The sequence below is a fragment of the Panulirus ornatus genome, chromosome 19 (assembly GCF_036320965.1).
Source record: "Panulirus ornatus isolate Po-2019 chromosome 19, ASM3632096v1, whole genome shotgun sequence".
Classification (NCBI taxonomy): domain Eukaryota; kingdom Metazoa; phylum Arthropoda; class Malacostraca; order Decapoda; family Palinuridae; genus Panulirus; species Panulirus ornatus.
The window spans coordinates 42829874-42852917 of record NC_092242.1 but is presented as its reverse complement, the minus strand read 5'-3'; positions in this window follow the sequence as shown (position 1 = coordinate 42852917).

Below are 23044 nucleotides of genomic sequence, written 5' to 3'. Positions count from 1 at the left end.
ACAACTCACTATCCTTTCTAATCTGCCCATCTCCCACGCTTCTAATGCCACAAGCATCTCTTGCGCAAGCCATCAGTGCTTCCCTAAATACATCCTATTCTTTCCCCACTCCCCTTACTTCCTTTGTTGTCACCTTTTTCCATTCTGTTTTCAGTCTCTCCTGGCACTTCCTCAAACAAGTCTCCTACCCAAGTTCACTTACTCTTGCCACTCTCTTCACCCCAAAATTCTCTTGTCTTTTCTGAAAACCTCTAGAAATCTTCACCTTCGCCTCCATAAGACAATGATCAGACATCCCTCCAGTTGCACCTCTCATCACATTAACAATCAAGATAACGTTCTCAACTTCCACACACTCTTCAACGCTCCCAGAACGCTCGCCCCCTCCCCCACCCTATGATCCACTTCGGCTTCCATGGTTCCATCCGCTGCCAGATCCACTCCCAGATATCTAAAACACTTCACTTCCTCCAGTTTTTCTCCATTCAAACATACCTCCCAATTGACTTGTCCCTCAACCCTACTGTACCTAATCTCATTTCCAGCACATCCTCCCTCCTCCGCACAACTCTATCTATAGCCCACGCCTCGCAAACATATTACATTGTTGGAACCACTATTCCTTCAAAAATACCCATTTTTGCTTTCCAAGATAATGTACTCGACTTCCACATATTTTTCAAAGCTCCCAGAACTTTCGCCCCCTCCCCCACCCTATGATTCACTTCCGATTTCATGGTTCCATCTGCTGCCAAATCCACTCCCAGATATCTAAAACACTTCACTTCCTCCATTTTTTCTCCATTCAAACTTACCTCCCAATTGACTTGTCCCTCAACCCTATTGTACCTAATAACCTTGCTCTTATTTACATTTACTCTCAGCTTTTTTCTTTCACACACCCTACCAAACTCAGTTACCAGCTTCTGCAGTTTCTCACATGAATCAGCCACCAGCGCTGTATCAGCAGCGAACAACAACGGACTCTCTTCCGAAGCTCTCTCATCCACAACAGACTGCATCCTTGCCCCTCTTTCCAAACCTTTTGCATTCACCTCCCTAACAACCCCATACATAAACAAATCAAACAACCATGGAGACATCACACACCCCTACCGTAAACCTCCAATCACTGAAAACCAATCACTTTCCTCTCTTCCTACACGTACACATGCCTTACATCCTTGGTAAGAACTTTTCACTGCCTCTAAAAACTTACCTCCCACACCATATATTCTCAATACCTTCCAGAGAGCATCTCTATCAACTCTATCAGATGCCTTCTCCATATCCATAAATGCTATATACAAATCCATTTGCTTTTCTAAGTATTTCTTGCATACATTCTTCAAATCAAACACCTGATCCACACATCATCTACCACTTCTGAAGCCACACTGCTCTTCCTCAATCTGATGCACTTTACATGCCTTCACACTAGCAATCAATACCCTCCCATACATACGCGAACTAAAAGATTCTTGGTGTCACATCAACAGGGGAAGACACAAGAGAGAAATGTAAGTCAGTTGATATACATCGAATAGACGAAGCTAGGACGCTATTTTGTAAACATGTGATTGTCCAAAACATACAACGAGCTTTCATAAACTTATCATTTTACAGATTTTATCAACAATAAAGTTATCTAATTTGTATAGACCATCACTAATATTAAGATTATAATTCTTTCTGTGTTTGATAATAGAAGATTTAATGATATTTCTCTTGGTGATAGAGTTAGAGTTAATAACTGAGATGGAGTTACTAAAGTCAATACAATGATCATAGTTTTTAACGTGATTAAACAAAGCATTTGATTTTTGTCACTTTCTTATACTATATTCATGTTGCTTAAATCTAACAGAAAGATCCTTACCATTCTGACCAACATAAAATTTATCACATTTTCCACAAGGCACTTTATAGATGCATCCAAGAGAATTTTCTGGTAAATTCCTGATTAAGATATTCTTTATAGTATTATTGTTGCTAAAGGCAACACTTACATTAAAGGATTTAAGCAACATGGGAAGCAAAGTGAAATCATTATCAAAAGGGAGAACTAAAACATTCTCGGTGTCAATGGGAGGTTTGGGCTCAATTCTATAAAATGATTTCTTTGCTAACTTAAGGAATTTATCAACGAAAGATCTAGGGTACTTTAACTTAGATCCAATCGAATATATCTTCTCAAACTCATCATAAATAAACTATGGACTGCAAATCCGTAATGCCCTAAGGAAAATAAAAATGATGATAATTCAACTCTGTCATGTTGAGATGAGTAATAATGAATATATGAGCATACATTGGTGGGTTTTGTGTATATGCTAAACTTAAACTTGTTTCCTTGTCTATGGATCATGCAATCTAAAAATGGTAACATACCATTATTTTCATTTTCTACAGTAAAGACTTTGTAATTTAGAAAAATACAGTAATTTAAGTAATGAAATTAGTATCTGTAAGGTTTTACTGTAAGCCACTTTGTCAAGACAAGTGGAAGCTAATTGCCCTAAAAGATTTATAAGAGCTATCAACACCTTAAAAAAAGACAAGAATATACATATCACTAAAGCAGATAAGCATAACTCTCTTGTGATTTTAGACAAAAGTAACTATTTATCTAAAACGAATGATCTTCTAAAAGTTGACACAACATATTCTAGACTTAGTAAAAACCAATTAGAAGCAGTGAATTCTCACTTCAATAAAGAAATGAACTTGTTGTTGAAAAGTAATATTTCTCTCATCAAAAGTTTGTCATTTTTGTCCCCTCCATTGACATATATGTATGTACTTATCAAAACACATATACAGAATTTTCCAGCAAGACCTATAGTGAATTCAATAGGCTCCATCATATATATATTATCAAAAAAGTTAGTTTCTTTGTTAAGCCCTTTACTGGGTAAGGTATCAAATTCTAACATCATGAATAATGTAGTCAACAAGCTCAATGTTAGTCAACAAGCTAAACAATACCAATGTTAATTTTGATTTTAAACTAGTTAGCTTTGATGTTTCCTCACTTTTCACTAAAGTTCCAGTTGAGGACACTTTAGAATATTTATTTCATGTCTGGGATGATATTCATTTATCTGTTTCAAAGTCTAATTTCATTGAACTGATAAAATATTGTATAAAAGACTGTATTTCAATTTAATGGATATTATTATGCTCAAAAATTTGGTATGGCAATGGGTAACCCTCTTTCATCTGTACTAAGCAATCTTTATATGGAATTTTTTGAAACAAAATTACTAAACGATATCTTACCTTCTAATGCAATTTGGTTTAGGTATGTAGATGATGTTCTTTGTGTTTGGCCAACAAATGAAAATTTACAAATATTTCTCCCCATACTTAACAATTTAGTACCTTCCATCAAATTTACTGTAGAAAATGAAAATAATGGTATGTTACCATTTTTAGATTGGATGATCCATAGACAAGGAAACAAGTTTAAGCTTAGCATACACAGAAAACCCACCAATGTATGCTCATATATCCATTATCACTCATCCCAACATGACAGAGTTAAATTATCATCATTTCAATCTATGTACCTTAGGGCATTACGTATCTGCAGTCCACAGTTTATTGATAATGAATTTGAGAAGTTATATTCTATTGGATCAAAGCTAAGGTACCCTAGATCTTTTATTGATAAATCCCTTAAGTTAGCAAAGAAATCATTTAATAGAGTTGAGCCCAAACCTCCCATTGACACCGAGAATCTTTTAGTTCTCCCTTTTAATAATAATTTCACTTTGCTTCCCATGTTGCTTAAATCCTTTAATGTAAATCTTACCTTTAGCAACAATAATACTATAAAGAATATCTTAATCAGGAACTCACCATAAAAATCTCTTGGATGCATCTATAAAGTGCCTTGTGGAAAATGTGATAAATTTATGCTGGTCAGACTGGTAAGAATCTTTCTGTTAGACTTAAGCAACATAAATATAGTATAAGAACGGGACAAGAATCAAATGCCTTGTTTAATCACGTTAAAAACTATGATCATTGTATTGACTGGAGCAACGCCATCTCAGTTATTAACTCTAACTCTGTTACCAAGGGAAATATCATTGAATCTTCTATTATTTAATACACAAAGAATTATAATCTTAATATTAGTGATGGTCTATACAAATTAGATAGCTTTATTGTTGATAAAATTTGTAAAATGATAAGTTTATGAACGCTCGTTGTATGTATTGGACAATCACATGTTTACCAAATAGCGTCCTAGCTTCGTCTATTCGATGTATAGTAATTGACTTACATTTCTCTCTTGTGTCTCCTCCTGTTGATGTGAACACCAAGAATCTTTTAGGTCGCCTTTTGATAATAATTTCCCTTTGCTTCCCATGTTGCTTAAATCTACTAATGTAAATGTTGCCTTTCGCAACAATACTACTATAAAGAATATCTTAAACAGGAATTCCCCAGAAAATTCTCTTGGATGCATCTATAAAGTGCCTTGTGGAAAATGTGATAAATTATATATTGGTCAGACTGGTAAGGATCTTTCTGTTAGACTTAAGCAACATAGATATAATATAAGAACGGGACAAGAATCAAATGCCTTGTTTGATCACGTTAAAAACTATGATCATTGTATTAACTGGAGTAACGTCATCTCAGTTATATAACTCTATTACGAAAAGAAATATCATTGAATCTTCTATTTTCAAATACACAAAGAATTATAATCTTAATATTTGTGATGGTCTATACAAGTTAGATAACTTTATTGTTGATAAAATTTATAAAATGATAAGTTTATGAACGCTCGTTGTATGTTTTGGACAATTACATGTTTACCAAACGGCGTCCTAGCTTCGTCGCTTCGATGTATTTCAAATGACTTATATTTCTCTCTTGTATCTCCCCTGATTATGTGATTCTTACACGAAAGTGCACTTGGGAACTTATCGTGTTTCATTTTTACGTGGACTCATAGGAATATCTTGATCACGCGCAGAATTGTGATCCTTTCCGACCAAGTGATTGGTTCTCAGTGAATGTAGGTTTGTGGCAGGGGTGTGTGATGTGTCCATGGTTGTTTAATTTGTTTATGGATGGGGTTGGTAGGGAGGTAAATGCAAGAGTTTTGGAAAGAGGGGCAAGTATGAAGTCTGTTGGGGATGAGAGAGCTTGGGAAGTGAGTCAGTTGTTGTTCGCTGATGATACAGCGCTGGTGGCTGATTCATGTGAGAAACTGCAGAAGCTGGTGACTGAGTTTGGTAAAGTGTGTGGAAGGAGAAAGTTAAGAGTAAATGTGAATAAGAGCAAGATTATTAGGTACAGTAGGGTTGAGGGTCAAGTCAATTGGGAGGTGAGTTTGAATGGAGAAAAACTGGAGGAAGTGAAGTGTTTTAGATATCTGGGAGTGGATCTGGCAGCGGATGGAACCATGGAAGCGGATGTGGATCATAGGGTGGGGGAGGGGTCGAAAATTCTGGGGGCCTTGAAGAATGTGTGGAAGTCGAGAACATTATCTCGGAAAGCAAAAATGGGTATGTTTGAAGGAATAGTGGTTCCAACAATGTTGTATGGTTGCGAGGCGTGGGCTATGGATAGAGTTGTGCGCAGGAGGATGGATGTGCTGGAAATGAGATGTTTGAGGACAATGTGTGGTGTGAGGTGGTTTGATCGAGTGAGTAACGTAAGGGTAAGAGAGATGTGTGGAAATAAAAAGAGCGTGGTTGAGAGAGCAGAAGAGGGTGTTTTGAAGTGGTTTGGGCACATGGAGAGAATGAGGGAGGAAAGATTGACCAAGAGGATATATGTGTCGGAGGTGGAGGGAACGAGGAGAAGAGGGAGACCAAATTGGAGGTGGAAAGATGGAGTGAAAAAGATTTTGTGTGATCGGGGCCTGAACATGCAGGAGGGTGAAAGGAGGGCAAGGAATAGAGTGAATTGGAGCGATGTGGTATACCGGGGTTGACGTGCTGTCAGTGGATTGAAGCAAGGCATGTGAAGCGTCTGGGGTAAACCATGGAAAGCTGTGTAGGTATGTATATTTGCGTGTGTGGACGTATGTATATACATGTGTATGGGGGGGGGTTGGGCCATTTCTTTCGTCTGTTTCCTTGCGCTACCTCGCAAACGCGGGAGACAGCGACAAAGTATAAAAAAAAAAATATATATATATATATATATATATATATATATATATATATATATATATATATATATATATATATATATATATATATGTATATATATTTATGTTTTGTCGCTGTCTCACACGTTTGCTAGGTAGCGCAAGGAAACAGACGAAATAAAATGGCCCAACCCACCCACATACACATGTACATACATACACGTCCACACACGCAAATATACATACCCATACATCTCAATGTACACACAGACATATACATATATACCCATGCACATACTTCATACTGTCTGCCTTTATTTATTCCCATCGCCACCTCACCACACCTGAAATAACATACCCTACCCCCTCATGTGTGCGATGTAGCGCTAGGAAAAGACAACAAAGGCCCCATTCGTTCACACTCAGTCTCTAGCTGTCATATAATAATGCCCAAAACCACAGCTCCCTTTCCACATCCAGGCCCCACAGAACTTTCCATGGTTTAACCAAATGCTTCATATGCCCTGATTCAATCGATTGAGAGTACGTCGATCCCGGTATACCACATCGATCCAATTAACTCTATTCCTTCCCGCCTTTCACTCTCCTGCATGTTCAGGTCGCGATCACTGAAAATCTTTTTCACTCCAATTTGGCCTTCGACTTCTCCTCGTTCCCTCCACCTCCGACACATATATCCTCTTGGTCAATCTTTCCTCACTCATTCTCTTCATGTGCCCAAACCATTTCAAAACACCCTCCTCTGCTCTTTCAACCACGCTCTTTTTATTTCCGCACATTTTTTCTTACCCTTTGAAATGGTTTGGGGACATGGAGAGATTGAGTGAGGAAAGATTGACCAAGAGGATATATGTGTCGGAGGTGGATGGAACGAGGAGAAATGGGAGACCAAATTCGAGGTGGAAAGATGGAGTGAAAAAGATTATGAGTGATCGGGGCCTGAACATGCAGGAGGGTGAAAGGCGGGCAAGGAATAGATTGAATTGGATAGATGTGGCATACCGGGGTTGACGTGTTGTCAGTGGATTGAATCAGGGCATGTGAAGCGTCTGGGGTAAACCATGGAAACTTGTGTGGGGCCTGGATGTGGAAAGGGAGCTGTGGTTTCGGGCATTATTGCATGACAGCTAGAGACTGAGTGTGAACGAATGGGGCCTTTGTTGTCTTTTCGTAGCGCTACCTCGCACTCATAAGGGGGTAGGGGGATGGTATTATATGTGTGGCGAAGTGGCGATGGGAATGAATAAAGGCAGACAGTGTGAATTGTGTGCATGGGTATATATGTATGTGTCTGTGTGTGTATATATATGTGTACATTGAGATGTATAGGTATGAATATTTGCATGTGTGGACGTGTATTTATATACATGTGTATATAAATACTCGATCAAAACACCTCACACCACATATGTGTATATAAATACTCGATCAAAACACCTCACACCACATATTGTCCTCAACCATCTCATTTCCAGCACATCCACCCTTCTGCGCACAACTCTATTCATAGCCCACGCCTCGCAACCATACAACATTGTTGGAACCACTATTCCTTCAAACATACCCATCTTTGTTTTCCAAGATAATGTTCTCGACTTCCAAACATTCTCCTTTCGCCTCCTCCCCCACCCTATGATTCACTTCCGCTTCCATGGCTCCATCCGCTGCCAGATACACTCCAACATATCTAAAACACTTTACTTCCACCATTTTTTTTCTCCATTGAAACCTATCTCCCAATTGACTTGACCATCAACCCTTTTACCTTGCGCTACCTGGCAAACACGAGAGACAGTTAGAAAGCAAAATAAATAATAAAAAGACACTAATACATATATATATATATATATATATATATATATATATATATATATATATATATATATTTTTTTTTTTTTTTATACCTCGTCGCTGTCTCCCGCGTTTGCGAGGTAGCGCAAGGAAACAGACGAAAGAAATGGCCCAACCCCCCCCCATACACATGTACATACACACGTCCACACACGCAAATATACATACCTACACAGCTTTCCATGGTTTACCCCGGACGCTTCACATGCCCTGATTCAATCCACTGACAGCACGTCAACCCTTTATACCACATCGCTCCAATTCACTCTATTCCTTACCCTCCTTTCACCCTCCTGCATGTTCAGGCCCCGATCACACAAAATCCTTTTCACTCCATCTTTCCACCTCCAATTTGGTCTCCCTCTTCTCCTCGTTCCCTCCACCTCCGACACATATATCCTCTTGGCCAATCTTTCCTCACTCATTCTCTCCATGTGCCCAAACCATTTCAAAACACTCTCTTCTGCTCTCTCAACCACGCTCTTTTTATTTCCACACATCTCTCTTACCCTTACGTTACTTACTCGATCAAACCACCTCACACCACACATTGTCCTCAAACATCTCATTTCCAGCACATCCATCCTACTGCGAACAATTCTATCCATAGCCCACGCCTCGCAACCATACAACATTGTTGGAAGCACTATTCCTTCAAACATACCCATTTTTGCTTTCCGGGATAATGTTCTCGACTTCCACACATTTTTCAAGGCTCCCAAAATTTTCGCCCCCTCCCCCACCCTATGATCCACTTCCGCTTCCATGGTTCCATCCGCTGACAGATCCACTCCCAGATATCTAAAACACTTCACTTCCTCCAGTTTTTCTCCATTCAAACTCACCTCCCAATTGACTTAACCCTCAACCCTACTGTACCTAATAACCTTGCTCTTATTCACATTTACTCTTAACTTTCTTCTTCCACACACTTTACCAAACTCCGTCACCAGCTTCTGCAGTTTCTCACATGAATCCGCCACCAGCGCTGTATCATCAGCGAACAACAGCTGACTCACTTCCCAAGCTCTCTCATCCCCAACAGACTTCATACTTGCCCCTCTTTCCAAGACTCTTGCATTTACCTCCCTAACAACCCCATCCATAAACAAATTAAACAACCATGGAGACATCACACACCCCTGCCGCAAACCTACATTCACTGAGAACCAATCACTTTCCTCTCTTCCTACACTTAAACATGCCTTACATCCTCGATAAAAACTTTTCACTGCTTCTAACAACTTGCCTCCCACACCATATATTCTTAATACCTTCCACAGAGCATTTCTATCAACTCTGTCATATGCCTTCTGCAGATCCATAAATGCTACATACAAATCCATTTGCTTTTCTAAGTATTTCTCACACACATTCTTCAAAGCAAACACCTGATCCACACATACTCTACCACTTCTGAAACCACACTGCTCTTCCCCAATCTGATGCTCTGTACATGCCTTCACCCTCTCAATCAATACCCTCCCATATAATTTACCAGGAATACTCAACAAACTTATACCTCTGTAATTTGAGCACTCACTCTTATCCCCTTTGCCTTTGTACAATGGCACTAAGCACGCATTTCGCCAATCCTCAGGCACCTCACCATGAGTCATACATACATTAAGTAACCTTACCAACCACTCAACAATACAGTCACCCCCTTTTTTAATGAATTCCACTGCAATACCATCCAAACCTGCTGCCTTGCCGGCTTTCATCTTCCGCAAAGCTTTTACTACCTCTTCTCTGTTTACCAAATCATTTTCCCTAACCCTCTCACTTTGCACACCACCTCGACAAAAACTCCCTATATCTGCCATTCTATCATCAAACACATTCAACAAACCTTCAAAATACTCACTCTATCTCCTTCTCACATCACCACTACTTGTTATCACCTCCCCATTTGCGCCGTTCACTGAAGTTCCCATTTGCTCCCTTGTCTTACGCACTTTATTTACCTCCTTCCAGAACATCTTTTTATTCTCCCTAAAATTTAATGATACTCTCTCACCCCAACTCTCATTTGCCCTTTTTTTCACCTCTTGCACCTTTCTCTTGACCTCCTGTCTCTTACAGAGGTATAAGTTTGTTGAGTATTCCTGGTAAATTATATGGAAGGGTATTGATTGAGAGGGTGAAGCCATGTACAGAGCATCAGATTGGGGAAGAGCAGTGTGGTTTCAGAAGTGGTAGAGGATGTGTGGATCAGGTGTTTGCTTTGAAGAATGTATGTGAGAAATACTTAGAAAAGCAAATGGATTTGTATGTAGCATTTATGGATCTGCAGAAGGCATATGACAGAGTTGATAGAGATGCTCTGTGGAAGGTATTAAGAATATATGGTATGGGAGGCAAGTTGTTAGAAGCAGTGAAAAGTTTTTATCGAGGATGTAAGGCATGTGTACGTGTAGGAAGAAAGGAAAGTGATTGGTTCTCAGTGAATGTAGGTTTGCGGCAGGGGTGTGTGATGTCTCCATGGTTGTTTAATTTGTTTATGGATGGGGTTGTTAGGGAGGTGAATGCAAGAGTTTTGGAAAGAGGGGCAAGTACGAAGTCTGTTGGGGATGAGAGAGCTTGGGAAGTGGGTCAGTTGTTCGCTGATGATACAGCGCTGGTGGCTGATTCATGTAAGAAACTGCAGAAACTAGTGACTGAGTTTGGTAAAGTATGTGAAAGAAGAAAGTTAAGAGTAAATGTGAATAAGAGCAAGGTTATTAGGTACAGTAGGGTTGAGGGTCAAATCAATTGGGAGGTGAGTTTCAATGGAAAAAAACTGGAGGAAGTAAAGTGTTTTAGATATCTGGGAGTGGATCTGGCAGCGGATGGAACCATGGAAGCGGAAGTGGATCATAGGATGGGGGAGGTTGCGAAAATTCTGGGAGCGTTGAAGAATGTGTGGAAGTCGAGAACATTATCTCGGAAAGCAAAAATGGGTATGTTTGAAGGAATAGTGGTTCCAACAATGTTGTATTGTTGCGAGGCGTGGGCTATGGATAGAGTGGTGCGCAGGAGGATGGATGAGCTGGAAATGAGATGTTTGAGGACAATGTGTGGTGTGAGATGGTTTGATCGAGTAAGTAACGTAAGGGTAAGAGAGACGTGTGGAAATAAAAAGAGCGTGGTTGAGAGAGCAGAAGAGGGTGTTTTGAAATGGTTTGGGCACATGAAGAGAATGAGTGAGGAAAGATTGACCAAGAGGATATATGTGTCGGAGGTGGAGGGAACGAGGAGAAGAGGGAGACCAAATTGGAGGTGGAAAGATGGAGTGAAAAAGATTTTGTGTGATCGGGGCCTGAACATGCAGGAGGGTGAAAGGAGGGCAAGGAATAGAGTGAATATGATCGATGTGGTATACCGGGGTTGACGTGCTGTCAGTGGATTGATTCAGGGTATGTGAAGCGTCTGGGGTAAACCATGGAAAGCTGTGTAGGTATTATATTTGCGTGTGTGGACGTATGTATATACATGTGTATGGGGGTAGGTTGGGCCATTTCTTTCGTCTGTTTCTTTGCGCTACCTCGCAAACGCGGAATACAGCGACAAAGCTAAAAAAAAAGAAAAAAAAAAAAAAATATATATACAAATATATATATATATATATATATATATATATATATATATATATATATATATATATATATATATATATATATATATATATTCTTTTTTTTCTTTTTTTTGCTTTCTCGCTGTCTCCCGCGTTTGCGAGGTAGCGCAAGGAAACAGACGAAAGAAATGGCCCAACCCACCCCCATACACATGTATATACATACGTCCACACACGCAAATATACATACCTACACAACTTTCCATGGTTTACCCCAGACGCTTCATATGCCCTGATTCAATCCACTGACAGCACGTCAACCCCGATATACCACATCGATCATAATCACTCTATTCCTTGCCCTCCTTTCACCCTCCTGCATGTTCAGGCCCCGATCACACAAAATGTTTTTCACTCCATCTTTCCACCTCCAATTTGGTCTCCCACTTCTCCTCGTTCCCTCCACCTCCGACAGATATATCCTCTTGGTCAATCTTTCCTCACTCATTCTCTCCATGTGCACAAACCATTTCAAAACACCCACTTCCGCTCTCTCAACCACGCTCTTTTTATTTCCACACATCTCTCTTACCCTTACGTTACTTAGTCGATCAAACCACCTCACACCACACATTGTCCTCAAACATCTCATTTCCAGCAAATCCATCCTCCTGCGCACCACTCTATCCATAGCCCACGCCTCACAACCATACAACTATTCCTTCAAACATACACATTTTTGCTTTCCGAGATAATGTTCTCGACTTCCACACATTCTTCAAGGCTTCCAGGATTCTCGCCCCCTCCCCACCCTATGATCCACTTCCGCTTCCATGGTTCCATCCGCTGCCAGATCCACTCCCAGATATCTAAGACACTTTACTTCCTCCAGTTTTTCTACATTCAAACTTACCTCCCAATTGACTTGACCCTCAACCCTACTGTACCTAATTACATTGCTCTTATTTACATTTACTCTTAACTTTCTTCTTTCACACACTTTCCCAAACTCAGTCACCAGCTTCTGTAGTTTCTCACATGAATCAGCCACCAGCGCTGTATCATCATCGAATAACAACTGACTCACTTCCCAAGCTCTCTCATCCCCAACAGACTTCATACTTGTCCCTCTTTCCAAAACTCTTGCATTCACCTATCCCTAACAACCCCATCCATAAACAAATTAAACAACCATGGAGACATCACAAACCCCTGCTGCAAACCTACATTCACTGAGAACCAATCACTTTCCTCTCTTCCTACACGTACACATGCCTTACTTCCTCGATAAAAACTTTTCACTGCTTCTAACAACTTGCCTCCCACACCATATATTCTTAATACCTTCCACAGAGCATCTCTATCAACTCTATCATATGCCTTCTCCAGATCCATAAATGCTACATACAAATGCATTTGCTTTTCTAAGTATTTCTCACGTACATTCTTTAAAGCAAACACCTGATCCACACATCTTCTACCACTTCTGAAACCACACTGCTCTTCCCCAATCTGTATGGGTTTTCAGAAAAGAAGAGTGAATGTTGGAGTGAAGAAGGTGGTGAGAGTAAGTGAGCTTGGGAAGGAGACTTGTGTGAGTAAGTACCAAGAGAAACTCAGTACAGAATGGAAAAAGGTGAGAACAATGGAAGTAAGGGGAGTGGGGGAGGAATGGGATGTATTTAGGGAAGCAGTGATGGATTGCGCAAAAGATGCTTGTGGCATGAGAAGAGTGGGAGGTGGGTTGATTAGAAAGGGTAGTGAGTGGTGGGATGAAGAAGTAAGATTATTAGTGAAAGAGAAGAGAGAGGCATTTGGACGATTTTTGCAGGGAAAAAATGCAGTTGAGTGGGAGATGTATAAAAGAAAGAGACAGGAGGTCAGGAGAAAGGTGCAAGAGGTGAAAAAGAGGGCAACTGAGAGTTGGGGTGAGAGAGTACCATTAAATATTAGGGAGAATAAAACAATGTTCTGGAAGGAGGTAAATAAAGTGCGTAAGACAAGGGAGCAAATGGGAACTTCAGTGAAGGGCGCAAATGGGGAGGTGATAACAAGTAGTGGTGATATGAGAAGGAGATTGAGTGAGTATTTTGAAGGTTTGTTGAATGTGTTTGATGATAGAGTGGCAGATATAGGGTGTTTTGGTCGAGGTGGTGTGCAGAGTGATAGGGTTAGGGAAAATGATTTGGTAAACAGAGAAGAGGTAGAAAACGCTTTGCGGAAGATGAAAGCCGGCAAGGCAGAAGGTTTGGATGGTATTGCAGTGGAATTTATAAAAAAAAGGGGGTGACTATATTATTGACTGGTTGGTAAGGTTATTTAATGTATGTATGACTCATGGTGAGGTGCCTGAAGATTGGGGGAATGCGTGCATAGTCCCATTGTACAAAGGCAAAGGGGATAAGAGTGAGTGCTAAAATTACAGACGTATAAGTTTGTTGAGTATTCCTGATAAATTATATGGGAGGGTATTGATTGAGCGGGTGAAGGCATGTGCAGATTATCAGATATATATATATATATATATATATATATATATATATATATATATATATATATATATATATATATATATATATATATATATATATATATATATATATATATATATATATATATATATATATATATATATATATATATATATATATATATATATATATATATATATATATATATATATATATATATATATATATATATATATATATATATATATATATATATATATATATATATATATATATATATATATATATATATATTATATATATATATATATATATATATATATATATATATATATATATATATATATATATATATATATATATATATATATATATATATATATATATATATATATATATATATATTTATTTATCTATCTATTTTGCTTTGTCGCTGTCTCTGCGTTTGCGAGGTAGCGCAAGGAAACAGACGAAAGAAATGGCCCAACTCACCCACATACACATGTATATAAATACACGCCCACACATGCAAATATACATACCTATACATCTCAATGTACACATATATATACAAACACAGACACATACATATATACCCATGCGCACAATTCACACTGTCTGCCTTTATTCATTCTCATCGCCACTTCGCCACACATGTAATACAATCCCCCTACCTCCTTATGTGTGCGATGTAGCGCTACGAAAAGACAACAAAGGCCCCATTCGTTCACACTCAGTCTCTAGCTGTCATGCAATAATGCCCGAAACCACAGCTCCCTTTCCATATCCAGGCCCCACACAACTTTCCATGGTTTACCGCAGACGCTTCACATGCCCAGATTCAATCCGCTGACAGCACGTCAACCCCGGTATGCCACATCGATCCAATTCACCCTATTCCTTGCCCGCCTTTCACCCTCCTGCATGTTCAGGCCCCGATAACTCAAAATCTTTTTCACTCCATCTTTCCACCTCCAATTTGGTCTCGCACTTCTCCTCGTTCCCTCCACCTCCGACACATATATTCTCTTGGTCATTCTTTCCTCAATCAATCTCTCCATGTCCCCAAACCATTTCAAAACACCCTCTTCTGCTCTCTCAACCACGCTCTTTTTATTTCCACACATCTCTCTTACCCTTACATTACTTACTCGATCAAACCACCTCACACCACACATTGTCCTCAAACATCTCATTTCCAGCACGTCCAACCTCCTGCGCTCAACTCTACAACAACATACAACATTGTTGGAACGACTATTCCTTCAAACATACCCATTTTTGCTTTCCGAGATAATGTTCTCGATTTCCAAACATTCTTCAAGGCTCCCAGGATTCTCACCCCCTCCCCCATCCTATGATTCACTTCCGCTTCCATGGATCCATCCGCTGCCAGATCCACTCCCAGATATCTAAAATACTTTACTTCTTCCAGTTTTTCTACATTCAAACTTACATCCCAATTGACTTGACCCTCAACCCAACTGTATCTAATAACCTTCCTCTTATTCACATTTACTCTTAACTTTCTTCTTTCACACACTTTACCAAACTCAGTCACCAGCTTTTGCAGTTTCTCACATGAATCAGCCACCAGCGCTGTATCATCAACGAACAACAACTGACTCACTCCCCAAGCTCTCTCATCCAGAAAAAACTTCATACTTGCCCCTCTTTCCAAAACTCTTGCATTCACTTCCGTAACAACCCCATCCAAAAACAAATTAAACAGCCATGGAGACATCACACATCCCTTCCGCAAACCTACATTCACTGAGAACCAATCACTTTCCTCTCTTCCTACACGTACACATGCCTTACATCCTCGATAAAAACTTTTCACTGCTTCTAACAACTTGCCTCCCACACCATATATTCTTAATACCTTCCACAGACCATCTCTATCAACTCTATCATATGCCTTCTCCAGATCCATAAATGCTACATACAAATCCATTTGCTTTTCTAAGTATTTCTCACATACATTCTTCAAAGCAAACACCTGATCCACACATCCTCTACCACTTCTGAAATCACACTGCTCTTCCCCAATCTAATGATCTGTACATGCCTTCACCCTCTCAATCAATACCCTCCCATATAATTTACCAGGAATACTCAACAAACTTATACCTCTGTAATTTGAGCACTCACTCTTATCCCCTTTGCCTTTGTACAATGTCACTATGCACACATTCCGCCAATCCTCAGGCTCCTCACCATGAGTCATACATACATACATTGAATAACCTTACCAACCAGTCAACAATACAGTCGCAACCTTTTTTGATAGATTCCACTGCAATACCATCCAAACCTGCTGCCTTGCCGGCTTTCATCTTCCGTAAAGCTTTAAATACCTCTTCTCTGTTTACTAAATCATTTTCCCTAACCCTCTCACTTTGCACACTACCTCGACCAAAACACCCTATATCAGCCACTCTATCATCAAACACATTCAACAAACCTTCAAAATACTCACTCCATCTCCTCACATCACCACTACTTGTTACCACCTCCCCATTAGCGCCCTTCACTGAAGTTCCCATTTGCTCCCTTGTCTTACGCACTTTATTTACCTCCTTCCAGAACATCTATTTATTTTCCCTAAAATTTAATGATACTCTCTCACCCCAACTCTCATTTACCCTCTTTTTCACCTCCTCCACCTTTCTCTTCACCTCCTGTCTCTTTCTTTTATACATATCCCACTCAATTGCTTTTTTTCCCTGCAAAAAATCGTCCAAATGCCTCTCTCTTCTCTTTCACTAATAATCTTACCTCTTCATCCCACCACTCACTACCCTTTCTAATCAACCCACCACCCACGCTTCTCATGCCACTAGCATCTTTTGCGCAATCCATCATTGATTCCCTAAATCCATCTCATTCCTCCCCCACTCCCCTTACTTCCATTGTTCTAACCTTTTTCCATTCTGTACTCAGTCTCTCCGAGTACTTCCTCACACAAGTCTCCTTCCCAAGCTCACTTACTCTCACCACCCTCTTCACCCCAACATTCACTCATCTTTTCTGAAAACCCCCACAAATCTTCACCTTAGCCTCCACAAGATAATGATCAGACATCCCTCCAGTTGCCCCTCTCAGCACATTAACTTCCAGAAGTCTCTCTTTCGCGCGCCTGTAAATTAACACGTAATCCAATAACGCTCTCTGGCCATCTCTCCTGCTTACATACGTATACTTATGTATATCTCTCTTTTTAAACCAGGTATTCCCAATCACCGGTCCTTTTTCAGCACATAAATCTACAAGCTCTTCACCATTTCCATTTACAATACTGAACACCCCATGTATACCAATTATTCCCTCAACTGCCACATTACTCACCTTTGCATTCAAATCACCCAACACTATAACCCTGTGTTGTGCATCTAAACCACAAACACACTCATTCAGCTGCTCCCAAAACACTTGCCTCTCATGATCTTTCTTCTCATGCCCAGGTGCATATGCACCAATAATCACCAATCTCTCTCCATCAACTTTCAGTTTTTCCCATATTAATCGAGAATTTACTTTCCTACATTCTATCACATCCTCCCACAACTCCTGTTTCAGGAGTACTGCTACTCCTTCCCTTGTTTTTGTCCTCTCACTAACCCCTGACTTTACTCCCAAGACATTCCCAAACCACTCTTCCCCTTTACCCTTGAGCTACGTTTCACTCAGAGCCAAAACATCCAGGTTCCTTTCCTCAAACATACTATCTATTTCTCCTTTTTTCATATCTTTGTTACGTCCACACACATTTAGACACCCCAATGTAAGTCTACGAGGAGGATGAGCACTCACCGCGTGACTCCTTCTGTTTCCCATTTTTTAGAAAGTTAAAATACAAGGAGGCGAGGATTTCTGGCCCAACGCTCCCGTCCCCTTTAGTCGCCTTCTACGACATGTGATATATTGGAAAGGATCACAATTTTGCGAGTGATCAAGATATTCCTATGAGTCCACGGGGATAATGAAACAGGAAACGTTCCCAAGTGCACTTTCGTGTAATAATCACATCATCACGGGAGACAAAAGAGAGAAAAAATCAATCACATGTTTACCAAATGGCGTCCTAGCTTCGTCTCTTCGATGTATATCAACTGACTGTTATATTTCTCTCTTGTGTCTCCCCTGATGATGTGATTATTACACGAAAGTGCACTTGGGATCTTTTCATGTTTCATTTTCCCCTCGGACTCATAGGAATATATATATAAATATATATATATATATATATATATATATATATATATATATATATATATATGTATATATATATATATATATATATATATATATATATATATATATATATATATATATATATATATATATATATATATATATATATATATTTATTTTATTATACTTTGTCGCTGTCTCCCGCGTTTGCGAGGTAGCGCAAGGAAACAGGCGAAAGAAATGGCCCAACCCCCCCCCATACACATGTATATACATGGGTCCAAACACGCAAATATACATACCTACACAGCTTTCCATGGTTTACCCCAGATGATTCACATGCCTTGATTCAATCCACTGACAGCATGTCAACCCCGGTATACCACATCGCTCCAATTCCCTCTATTCCTTGCCCTCCTTTCACCCTCCTGCATGTTCAGGCCCCGATCACACAAAATCTTTTTCACTCCATCTTTCCACCTCCAATTTGGTCTCCCTCATCTCCTCGTTCCCTCCACCTCCGACACATATATCCTCTTGGTCAATCTTTCCTCACTCATTCTCTCCATGTGCCCAAACCATTTCAAAACACCGTCTTCTGCTCTCTCAACCACGCTCTTTTTATTTCCACACATCTCTCTTACCCTTACATTACTTACTCGATCAAACCAACTCACACCACACATTGTCCTCAAACATCTCATTTCCTGCACATCCATCCTCCTGCGCACAACTCTATCCATAGTCCACGCCTCGCAACCATACAACATTGTTGGAACCACTATTCCTTCAATCATACCCATTTTTGCTTTCCGAGATAATGTTCTCGACTTCCACACATTCTTCAAGGCTCCCAGAATTTTCGCCCCCCTCCCTCACCCTATGATCCACTTCCGCTTCCATGTTTCCATCCGCTGCCAGATCCACTCCCAGATATCTAAAACACTTCACTTCCTCCAGTTTTTCTCCATTCAAACTCATCTCCCAATTGACTTGACCCTCAACCCTACTGTACCTAATAACCTTGCTCTTATTCACATTTACTCTTAACTTTATTCTTTCACACACTTTACCAAACTCAGTCACTAGCTTCTGCAGTTTCTCACATGAATCAGCCACCAGCGCTGTATCATCAGCGAACAACAACTGACTCACTTCCCAAGCTCTCTCATCACCAACAGACTTCATACTTACCCCTCTTTCCAAAACTCTTGCATTCACCTCCCTAACAACCCCATCCATAAACAAATTAAACAACCATGGAGACATCAAACATCCCTGCCGCAAACCTACATTCACTGAGAACCAATCACTTTCCTCTCTTCCTACACGTACACATGCCTTACATCCTCGATAAAAACTTTTCACTGCTTCTAACAACTTGCTTCCCACACCATATATTGTTAATACCTTCCACAGACCATCTCTATCAACTCTATCATATGCCTTCTCCAGATCCATAAATGCTACATACAAATCCATTTGCTTTTCTAAGTATTTCTCACATACATTCTTCAAAGCAAACACCTGATCCACACATCCTCTACCACTTCTGAAACCACACTGCTCTTCCCCAATCTGATGCTCTGTACATGCCTTCACACTCTCAATCAATACCCTCCCATATAATTTGTCAGGAATACTCAACAAACTTATACCTCTGTAATTTGAGCACTCACTCTTATCCCCTTTGCCTTTGTACAATGGCACTATGCACGCATTCCGCCAATCCTCAGGCACCTCACCATGAGTCATACATACATTAAATAACCTTACCAACCAGTCAACAATACAGTCATCCACTTTTTAAATAAATTCCACTGCAATACCATCCAAACCTGCTGCCTTGCCGGCTTTCATCTTCCGCAAAGCTTTTACTACCTCTTCTCTATTTACCAAATCATTTTCCCTAACCCTCGCACTTTGCACACCACCTCGACCAAAACACCCTATATCTGCCACTTTACCATCAAACACATTCAACAAACCTTCAAAATACTCACTCCATCTCCTTCTCACATCGCCACTACTTTTTATCACCTCCCCATTTGAGCCCTTCACTGAAGTTCCCATTTGCTCCCTTGTCTTACGCATTTTATTTACCTCCTTCCAGAATATCTTTTTATTCTCCCTAAAATTTAATGATACTTTCTCACCCCAAGTCTCATTTGCCCTTTTTTTCACCTATTGCACCTTTCTCTTGACCTCCTGTCTCTTTCTTTTATACGTCTCCCACTCAATTTCATTTTTTCCCGGCAAAAATCGTCCAAATGCCTCTCTCTTCTCTTTCACTAATACTCTTACTTCTTCATCCCACCACTCACTACCCTTTCTAATCAACCCACCTCCCACTCTTCTCATGCCACAAGCATCTTTTGCGCAATCCATCACTGATTCCCTAAATACATCCCATTCCTCCCCCACTCACCTTACTTCCATTGTTCTCCCCTTTTTCCATTCTGTACTCAGTCTCTCCAGGTACTTACTCACACAAGTCTCCTTCCCAAGTTCAATTACTCTCACCACCCTCTTCACCCCAACATTCACTCTTCTTTTCTGGAAAACCATACAAATCTTCACCTTAGCCTCCACAAGATAATGATCAGACATCCCTCCAGTTGCACCTCTCAGCACATTAACATCCAAAAGTCTCTCTTTCGCGCGCCTGTCAATTAACACGTAATCCAATAACGCTCTCTGGCCATCTCTCCTACTTACATAAGTATACTTATGTCACCCCCTATATATATATATATATATATATATATATATGTATATATATATATATATATATATATATATATATATATATATATATATATATATATATATATATATATATATATATATATATATATATATATATATATATATATATATATATATATATATATATATATATATATATATATATATATATATATATATATATATATATATATATATATATATATATATATATATATATATATATATATATATATATATATATATATATATATATATATATATATATATATATATATATATATATATATATACATATATATATATATATATATATACATATATATATATATATATATATATATATATATATATATATATATATATATATATATATATATATATATATATATATATATATATATATTGCGAATAAAAGGGAAGGGAGATGGGGGCTGGAAATCCCCCCTTCTCGTTTTTTTTTTACTTTTCCAAAAGAAGGAACGGAGTAGGGGGCCAGGTGAGTACATTCCCTCAAAGGCCCAGTCCTCAGTTCTTAACGCTACCTCGCTACCGCGATTTCTACGACACGCAGGGAATACGTGGGAAGTATTCTTTCTCTCCTATCCCCAGGGATAATATATATATATATATATATATATATATATATATATATATATATATATATATATATATATATATATATATATATATATATATATATATATATATATATATATATATATATATATATATATATACATATATATATATATATATATATATATATATATATATATATATATATATATATATATATATATATATATATATATATATATATATATATATATATATATATATATATATATATATACATATATATATATCTATATATATATCTATATATATCTATATATATATATATATATATATATATATATATATATATATATATATATATATATATATATATATATATGCTTGTGGCATGAGAAGAGTGGGAGGTGGGTTGATTAGAAAGGGTAGTGAGTGGTGGGATGAAGAAGTAAGATTATTAGTGAAAGAGAAGAGAGAGGCATTTGGACGATTTTTGCAGGGAAAAAATGCAATTGAGTGGGAGATGTATAAAAGAAAGAGACAGGAGGTCAAGAGAAAGGTGCAAGAGGTGAAAAAAGGGCAAATGAGAGTTGGGGTGAGAGAGTATCATTAAATTTTAGGGAGAATAAAAAGATGTTCTGGAAGGAGGTAAATAAAGTGCGTAAGACAAGGGAGCAAATGGGAATTTCAGTGAAGGGCGCAAATGGGGAGGTGATAACAAGTAGTGGCGATGTGAGAAGGAGATGGAGTGAGTATTTTGAAGGTTTGTTGAATGTGTTTCATGATAGAGTGGCAGATATAGGGTGTTTTGGTCGAGGTGGTGTGCAAAGTGCGAGGGTTAGGGAAAATGATTTGGTAAACAGAGAAGAGGTAGTAAAAGCTTTGCGGAAGATGAAAACCGGCAAGGCAGCAGGTTTGGATGGTATTGCAGTTGAATTTATTAAAAAAGGGGGTGACTGTATTGTTGACTGGTTGGTAAGGTTATTTAATGTATGTATGACTCATGGTGAGGTGCCTGAGGATTGGCGGAATGCGTGCATAGTGCCATTGTACAAAGGTAAAGGGGATAAGAGTGAGTGCTCAAATTACAGAGGTATAAGTCTGTTGAGTATTCCTGGCAAATTATAAAGGAGGGTATTGATTGAAAGGGTGAAGGCATGTACAGAGCATCAGACTGGGGAAGAGCAGTGTGGTTTCAGAAGTGGTAGAGGATTTGTGGATCAGGTGTTTGCTTTGAAGAATGTATATGAGAAATACTTAGAAAAGCAAATTGATTTGTATGTAGCATTTATGGATCTGGAGAAGGCATATGATAGAGTTGATAGAGATGCTCTGTGGAAGGTATTAAGAATATATGGTGTGGGGGGCAAGTTGTTAGAAGCAGTGAAAAGTTTTTATCGAGGATGTAAGGCATGTGTACGTGTAGGAAGAGAGGAAAGTGATTGGTTCTCAGTGAATGTAGGTTTGCGGCAGTGGTGTGTGATGTCTCCATTGTTGTTT